Source organism: Budorcas taxicolor, chromosome 15, assembly GCF_023091745.1.
Source record: "Budorcas taxicolor isolate Tak-1 chromosome 15, Takin1.1, whole genome shotgun sequence".
In the NCBI taxonomy this organism is placed as follows: Eukaryota; Metazoa; Chordata; class Mammalia; order Artiodactyla; family Bovidae; genus Budorcas; species Budorcas taxicolor.
This window is the reverse complement of record NC_068924.1, coordinates 32,543,974-32,552,591: the sequence shown is the minus strand read 5'-3', so window position 1 is coordinate 32,552,591 and position 8,618 is coordinate 32,543,974.

The following is an 8,618-nucleotide window of genomic DNA, read 5'->3' as shown; positions in this document are numbered from 1 at the left end:
ACAGTGGCTCCCAACACCAGTCGTCACCGTTCAGCTTGCAGCTTAACCTTTGGTGGAACGATTTTCCTGACTGGGAATAATTAGCTTCTGGGACAAGGAAAGATAGCCAAATCCAAAATAATTAAGAAGACAAGGTCTGTGCATTTCAATAACTCACTCATCTTGTCTCCCTGCCCCTCCCTGACATGGAGGCAAGGGCCAGGGCTGGAATCCTTTCCAACTGGAACAAGAACCTGTCTCCATTCCGAGCCAAGGCGGAGTTAAATAAGCCATTGTGCCATGTGCTCATGGGTAATTAGGCATGAAAAGGATCTGCCATCGGCTCCCTCCATTGTTCCTCGCAAGCTGTCCTTTTGCCATGTGCCCGAGCCCCTGGGTCTCGGAGCTGGCACTGCTACAGAGATGAGGATGTCGTCGTCATGGCAACTGCTCTCTGCTAAGCAACTTTATGGTCTAATATTATTAAGGGGGCAGGGGTCAAAAGCCAGCGAAGGACTTTGTCTCTGAAGCCCAGGACGACTGTGGCGGGGATGGGGCAGGATTGCAAGCTCATGGGAGAAGAGGGGTTCTCAGTCAGTACCGGCTGCCCCCGCAAAGAATCTTTTGAGGCTGAGAGATGGCCATACTGTGAAGTCAATAAAATATGACTGTGAAACGCCCAGTTTCTCATCTCCGTGTCCTGTTCTCCCCCTCACTCTCCCTTCAGGTACCCCATACCCTGCTGCTCCCTCCTGGGAAAGGATCTGCTTTCAATAGTTTCCATCTGAATGTGAATCCTAGTCACTGTTCATCCTTATTTGTATTTCCAATCTTATCTCCAACTGTGAAGTGAAAAGCATTGACTAGGAGGGGGTGGAAAACATTTGGGGGAGAAAGATCCCTTTTCCCCAAACTCTAAAGTTAAATAGTATATAAACTGCCTTTTCTTTTGAGTTTAATTTTTTATTATAGATGATTTTAAACACTGACAGAAGTGGGGAGAATAGTGTCATGGGGTTCTGGGTACCTGTGGTCCCAGGAGCCTTCTTTACAACCTTCTCCTCAATTGACAGGTCGATGCAGAGCAGAAAGAAGCCTTTATATCCATCTCTTTTACCTCCTCCTTGGCAAGAGGGGGTTACTCAACAAGCCAGGGTAAAAGATTCCTTCAAGACCCACAAAGAAGAGGAAGTACTGGGCACTGTTGGGGTACCTTTAAAGGACTGGGTTATGTGTTAAATGTTCTGCTTTATTCACCCCTCCATCAGCCAGTCAGAAGACCCGGGGATGCCCAGAACACCCGGGTATCCAGCCAAGCAGGGACCAAAGGTGGCTGGCCTCTCAGCCATTTTGCCCTGTTAGCCATGCTCCTGTTCTTTGGTTTATACAGGCCCTGTTTACAGACTGTATCATCAAGTAGTCTGAAGCAGCAGATGGACCCTCAGTGTTGACCAAGAGAAAGGTTCAAGAATATGTTGTCGACCTTTGAAAAGCGTCGTTCATCTTCATGTTAAGTGACAAGATTGGTCCGCTGTTCTGATAGAATCCCAACAGTGCTGGCCCTGTTGCAGAGGTTTTCGCAGTACACTGGTGTTTCTTCTGAGCTAACTTTTGACCTTCATGGACAGGGAATAGACGACAGTGCAGTCTAGGAGACTGTGTTATAACGAGGTTGTTCTTGTCTGTCTGCTAATGAATCAGGCTTATGATACTCCCCAACTGTATTAAAAATGGTATTGTGGCATGAAAAAACCCTGGTTTAAAAAATAAAAGAGTCAACCTAGAGTTCTGTGTGAGGTATAAAGATGTAAGAGTTGAGTGCAATTTCACATTGCCAAATGTAATTGTCTATAGTGTAGACATGACAGCCGCTACCACCAGTGCTGACTGCTGTCACTGCCGTGGCCGTTTACCACCCAATGTTTACCATTTCTAAAGGGCTCTCTTGCCTATCATAGCTGGAATAACTTTTTTTTTTTTTTTCAGTCAAACAAACATGTTAGAGTGTTTCAAGGTGAGACGGTGTTGATTATTCAGTTACTGGATATTAGTAACACTCGGCCAGAAATAAAAGACAGTAAAAGAAAGGCAATGCCAAAGAATGCTCAAACTACTGCACAATTGCACTCATCTCACATGCTAGTAAAGTAATGCTCAAAAGTCTCCAAGCCAGGCTTCAGCAATATGTGAACCATGAACTTCCAGATGTTCAAGCTGGTTTTAGAAAAGACAGAAGAACCAGAGATCAAATTGCCAACATCCACTGGATCATGGAAAAAGCAAAAGAGTTCCAGAAAAACAGCTATTTCTGCTTTATTGACTATGCCAAAGCCTTTGACTGTGTGAATCACAATAAACTGTGAAAACTTCTGAAAGAGATGGGAATACCAGACCACCTAACCTGCCTCTTGAGAAACCTGTATGCAGGTCAGGAAGCAACAGTTAGAACTGGACATGGAACAACAGACTGGTTCCAAATAGGAACAGGAGTATGTCAAGGCTGTATATTGTCACCCTGCTTATTTAACTTCTATGCAGAGTACATCATGAGAAACGCTGGGCTGGAAGAAGCACAAGCTGGAATCAAGATTGCTGGAAGAAATGTTAATAACCTCAGATATCAATAGCCACAGATGACACCACCCTTATGGCAGAAAGTGAAGAAGAACTAAAGAGCCTCTTGATGAAAGTGAAAGTGGAGAGTGAAAAAGTTGGCTTAAAGCTCAACATTCAGAAAATGAAGATCATGGCATCCAGTTTCATCACTTCACAGGAAATAGATGGGGAAACAGTGTCAGACTTTATTTTTTGGGCTCCAAAATCACTGCAGATAGTGATTACAGCCATGAAATTAAAAGACACTTACTCCTTGGAAGGAAAGTTATGACCAACCTAGATAGCATATTCAAAAGCAGAGACATTACTTGGCCAACAAATGTCCATCTAGTCATGGCTGTGGTTTTTCCAGTGGTCATGTATGGATGTGAGAGTTGGACTTTGAAGAAAGCCGAGTGCCGAAGGATTGATGCTTTTGAAGTGTGGTGTTGGAGAAGACTCTTGAGAGTCCCTTGGACTGCAAGGAGATCCAACCAGTCCATTCTAAAGGAGATCAGTCCTGGGTGTTCATTGGAAGGAATGATGCTGAAGCTGAAACTGCATTACTTTGGCCAACTCATGCAAAGAGTTGACTCATTGGAAAAGACCCTGATGCTGGGAGGGATTGGGGGCATGAGGAGAAGGGGACGATAGCGGATGAGATGGCTGGATGGCATCACCAACTCGATGGACATGAGTTTGGGTGAACTCTGGGAGTTGGTGATGGACAGGGAGGCCTGGTGTGCTGCGATTCCTGGGGTCGCAGAGAGTCGGACACGACTGAGCAACTGAACTGAACTGAATGGCAGAGTAAGTACTATAAGAGAAAGAAGTTGTAGGTGGGATGGGGTAGATGTAGGACTGCTCAGTAAATCTTTAGCTGATGTTACTAAAAAGAGAATGCAAACAATTGTTCCTGTAATTGATACGACTCATGATTATTTTTATTAGCACTTTATATTTTCACTTTTTAATATGATACCTAATCTTTAAGTACGATTATCCATGGTATGAGATAAGTAGGTCAAGATTTACATCACTGCATCATAGGTAAGGAAATAAAGACCCAAACCAAGAGACTTGTTATATAACTGAATGAGTTGGGCAAACATCAGCCCCCTTCCCAATCCAGAGAACTTTAGGAACAAATCAGTATGCCCAATTGCTGGTTGAGTTGCTCAAAGTAGTTTACTGACATCTCTTCATTCCATTTTTATTTATTATTATTATTTTTCTTCATTCCATTTTAAAGAACTCAAATGGTCTTTGTTTTATACAACTCCTGTTCTATTGCCTTACATTTTTATTTCACTTTGCAGACAAATCTCCTTTTAAATAACTTTTGTCAGGCTCTTCTGGTTGCAAAGAAGAGAGACACTCAACTTCGACTTACTCAAGGAATAAAGGAACTTAATGGGCATGTGTCTGCGCTGGAAACAGGAAGCTCTCTGGAGTTGAGGAGTTGTAGAGACCAGTGACTTCTTTCTCTTGAGTGACCCCACTTCTCTCTGCTACTGGAGTCCATTTTTCTCTCTACCAATGAATTCCTTAGCTTGCTTAGCATTCAGTATTCTATTGTTTGTTCAGTCTCTAAGTTGTGTCCTACTCTTTGCAACCCCATGGACTGCAGCACACCAGACTTCCTTGTCCTTCATTATGTCCTGGAGTTTGCTCAAACTCATGTCCGTGCCATCCAACCCTCTCACCTTCTGTATTCTATAACTTTGATCTATGTGTGACCCATTGTGGCTCTTCTGGCCTCTAAATGATAGCCTTTCTTTAGCTTTTCTTCTTTGGCCCACTAATAAATTTTTATGATATATTCTTGCTCAAAGTCTTAGAAGAGAAAATATGATTGACTTAAGTGTTCTGAGGGTTTAGGATTAGCTGCCCTTGGATCAGATGTTCATGCCTGGTCTGTCAAATGTGGCCTGTTTTGGGGTTCATGCAAGACAAAACATGGTAGCTTAAAGCTACCCTTTCAGTGTGATTCAGAGGAAAAAGAGATGGAAAACTCGAGTCAGGGCAGTACATTTAAGCTTGCTGACTCTGCCTGCTTCCCTCTTGTTTACTCTTCAGCATGGCCACCAAGGACACCAGTGGCCTCTATGTTGTTATAAGCCAGTGGACATTTTTAGACTTATAAGATCTTTTTTTTGACCTTGCTATGTGTTTGACACTCCTTCATTAAAACTATTCTCTGTATTTTCTTCTATCTCAAGATAATCTTAAAAAAATAATTTTATTAAAACATAGTTGATTTGCAATGTTTTGTTGATTTGTGCTGTACGACAAGGTGATTCAGTTATATATATACACACGCACACACACATTTGTCTGTATAATCTTTTCCATTATGATTTATCATAGGATAGTAAATACAGTTCCTTGCATTGTACAATAAGATCTTGTTGTTTGTCACTTTTATATCTAATAGTTTGCATATCTCCAGATAATCTTAATCTCCTGCATGCTCCTTTTTTCAACCAGTCTTTATATTTGGGCATACTGTGGTTGTCTCTTAACATAACTTCCATGGGACAATTGAACTGTACCTTGGGTTTCCATCGGAACCATGTATTGATGTGATTTTGAAGTTTACATCTTCAAACTGGATCTGTCTTTAGATTGATCGTCCACATCCCATTTGCCTTCCAAACCTCTATCTTGATGTCTTACTTCAGAAGTGTCAAACTCAATATGCCCCAGCACGTGTGTATAACTGTCCCACAAAAAAAAAAAAAAAACTTTCTCAGTGTTTTGTTACCTACATCAGCAAATCTGTTAGATCAATCAAAACAAATGACCATATCATTCATGACTCCTTCCCATCATAGCCAGTTTGGTATTGAGATTGTTTTGACCGTCTCCTATATATCTTGCATCTTCTCATTCTTGTCCATCTCTACTATTGTTACCTAACTCAGACTCTACTCCAGTTTCCCACAAAGTGATCTTTTTAAGTCCCATCTTCCTCACTTTCCAATCCATTCTCCACACTACAGCTAGAGTGATCTTCCAGAAATGAAATTCTGAACATGTTAGTCCATTGCATAAAATTCCTCAATAGCTTATCCTCATTTAAAAGACAAAGTCTGCACTTTTTAGTATGGCTTCAAGATCCTTTATAACCTGATCCCTTACTATCTCTGAATCTTATCTACCACCACATTCTCAGCGCCTTTAATCCAGTCGTATCATATGACTCATATTTTCCCCCAAGACAGGCAATGAATCTATGAATTCATGAATCTATGCCTTCTATATGCTGTTCCTTCTACCATTTTCTGTTTGCCCAGAAAACTCCTACTCATCATTGAAGACCTGTCTGCAGTGTTGCTTATTAAGAGACTCTTTCTCATATAACCAGAGCTGAAGGCTACCTCTGTGCTATTGTGTGTTTATACATCTTTTCTCCAGCACTCATCTGACTACTGCTGCTGCTAAGTCACTTCAGTCGTGTCCGACTCTGTGCGACCCCATAGACAGCAGCCCACTAGGTTCCTCAGTCCCTGGGATCCTCCAGGCAAGAATACTGGAGTGCGTTGCCATTTCCTTCTCCAATGCATGAAAGTGAAAAGTGAAAGGGAAGTCGCTCAGTTGTGCCCGACTCTTAGCGACCCCATGGAGTGCAGCCTACCAGGCTCCTCTGTCCATGGGGTTTTCCAGGCAAGAGTACTGGAGTGGGGTGCCATTGCTTTCTCCGACTCATCTGACTAGGTTGTGGTAATTTTTCACTTCTTAGACTTCCAGTTCTTTTTAGAACAGGGATTTTCTTTACTCGCCTTTGTAACTTTGGCGCCCAATTGTTTCACAGAGCTAACTCTCAGTGGGCTTCCCTGGTGGCTCAGATGGTAAAGAGTCTGCCTGAAATGCAGAAAACCCGGGTCTGATCCTTGGGTTGGGAAGATCCCCTGGAGAAGGGAATGGCTACCCATTCCAGTATTCTTGCCTGGGAAATCCCATGGACAGAGGAGCCTGGTGGGCTACAGTCCATGGGGTTACAAAGAGCTGGACACGACTGAGCAACTGACACTCTGACTTTCAACTGTCAGTACTTAGAATCTGAGATGCTTCTACCTTTCTGGACTCAGGGAGTGTTTGTTGCTGAATTAATACTGCTCTCTGATTTCCAGAGCATTCATGGGGTTCCTGTTGTGTGGGGCTGTTACTGCATTGGATGATTTGGGTCATGGCTTCTCCCTGGGATTGGTCCTATTGAAAGCAGAGTGGAGTGGCTTGAAGGGGACCAGAGATCTCCTGGGTCTGTCTTTGATGGTGACATCACCCAGCTTTCCTATGTCATCGCTTGGGTATAGCTGCTCTCTCTCTCCTTCAGATGTCCAGTGTGTTTCCACTCTTCTCTTCTATTCTCAAGAGTAACCTCTCTGTTCTTAGGAAATAATCTGATAAGCTAATTCACCCACAGGTGAATGACTAATAGCACTCAAAGGACACCTGGCCTCAAAACCTGTCAAATCATAGTGCTCAGGCCACCACCAGCCAGCACCTTCAAAAGACCTGCATGTCTCCCACTCTCTAATTTCCTTCCTCAGCACTTGTTACTTCATTTCCTGAATTAAAACATGTGGGCAACTTTGATAATATTCAGTTGTCAATCCATTAAATCTTATTAACATCTTGGCATTGGTGAGTTTGTCACAGTATTGGATTGGCCGAATATCTTACCGAAAAACCCAAATGAACTTTTTGGCCAACCTGGTGTCTTATTTAGCAGAGCTCTGAGAGAATAAAGGTCTGACCAGGGGTAGGAGGGTGGAAGGGGGAGCATAGGAACTGGGAATCAACTGTGTCTCTAAGATCTGGTCCAAAGTGTGGGTCATGGGTAATTTGAGAGCAGGGGAACTGGCTGGCGTTTGGACAGTGGTGAGCAGTGGTGAAAAGGGGAATGAGGGACTGAGAAGCAAAGAGGATATGTTTGATGATTCATTCAGTACTTTTATTTAATTTCACTATGGGCTAGGCTCCAGGGTGATGGAAAAAAATTAAAAAGTGATGCTTCTGCATTGAAGAAACTCATTATGTGGGAACATTAGATACTGAAGGTTGCAAAATAGTGTCTCGATTATTATGGCAGAGGTTAAATATAACATGCTCGTTAAAACGAGCACTAGGAGGGAGCAATGAACTCTGATGGGGAAGAGAAGTCAGCAAAGCTGGGGGAACTGCAGAGAGAAGGTAATCTTTGATATCTGAGTGGGTAACTGTCTGAGTAGAGAAGAGGAGGAAGAATGTTTTAGGGAGGGAATATGTGGGAAAGGTATTCATTGAACAAATATCTACTGGGCACCTACTATGGATCAGGTGCTTTTCTGATTGTATGGAGTATATCAGTGAACAAACAATCATCATGCTTACAGAGTTTACAGTCTAGTTGGGGAGACAAATAAGATGAATAATTAAAATATATAGTAAGTTATATATGATAAGTGGTAAACAGCAAGAATAAAGCAGCCATGAGACATGTGAAACATTTGGAGGAAGAGTAACCTTTTATTTATTTGGTCTTTTTTAAAATTAATTTTTATTGGAGTATAGTTGCTTTACAATTTTTTCTCTTTGTTTTTTACTTTTTAAATTATGAAAGTAGATAACACATTTACAAGAGACTTGGAAAATATGGAAGAAAAGTACATATAGTTCTCCTATATTTTTAGGGCTTTGTTGGTGGCTTAGTGGTGAAAAAAACCTGCCTGCCAGCATGGGAGATATAAGAGACACAGGTTAGATCCCTGGGTCAAGAAGGTCCCCTGGAGGAGAAGGCAACCTACTCTAGTGTTCTTGCCTGGGACATCCCATGGACAGAGAAGTCTGGTGGGCTATAGTCCATAGAGTGGTAAAGAGTTGGATACAACTAAGCAACTAAATAACAACCTCTGTCTATTATAATTATTTTTTAAGTAGATAAATTAAGAGTTTTAGTTAGAGTTTCAATAGCAAACTCTCAGAAATGAGTATATAGAAAAGTAAAAGGACATAATAGATCTGGAAAGCACTGTGAACCAATTCAACGTAATTAAGAT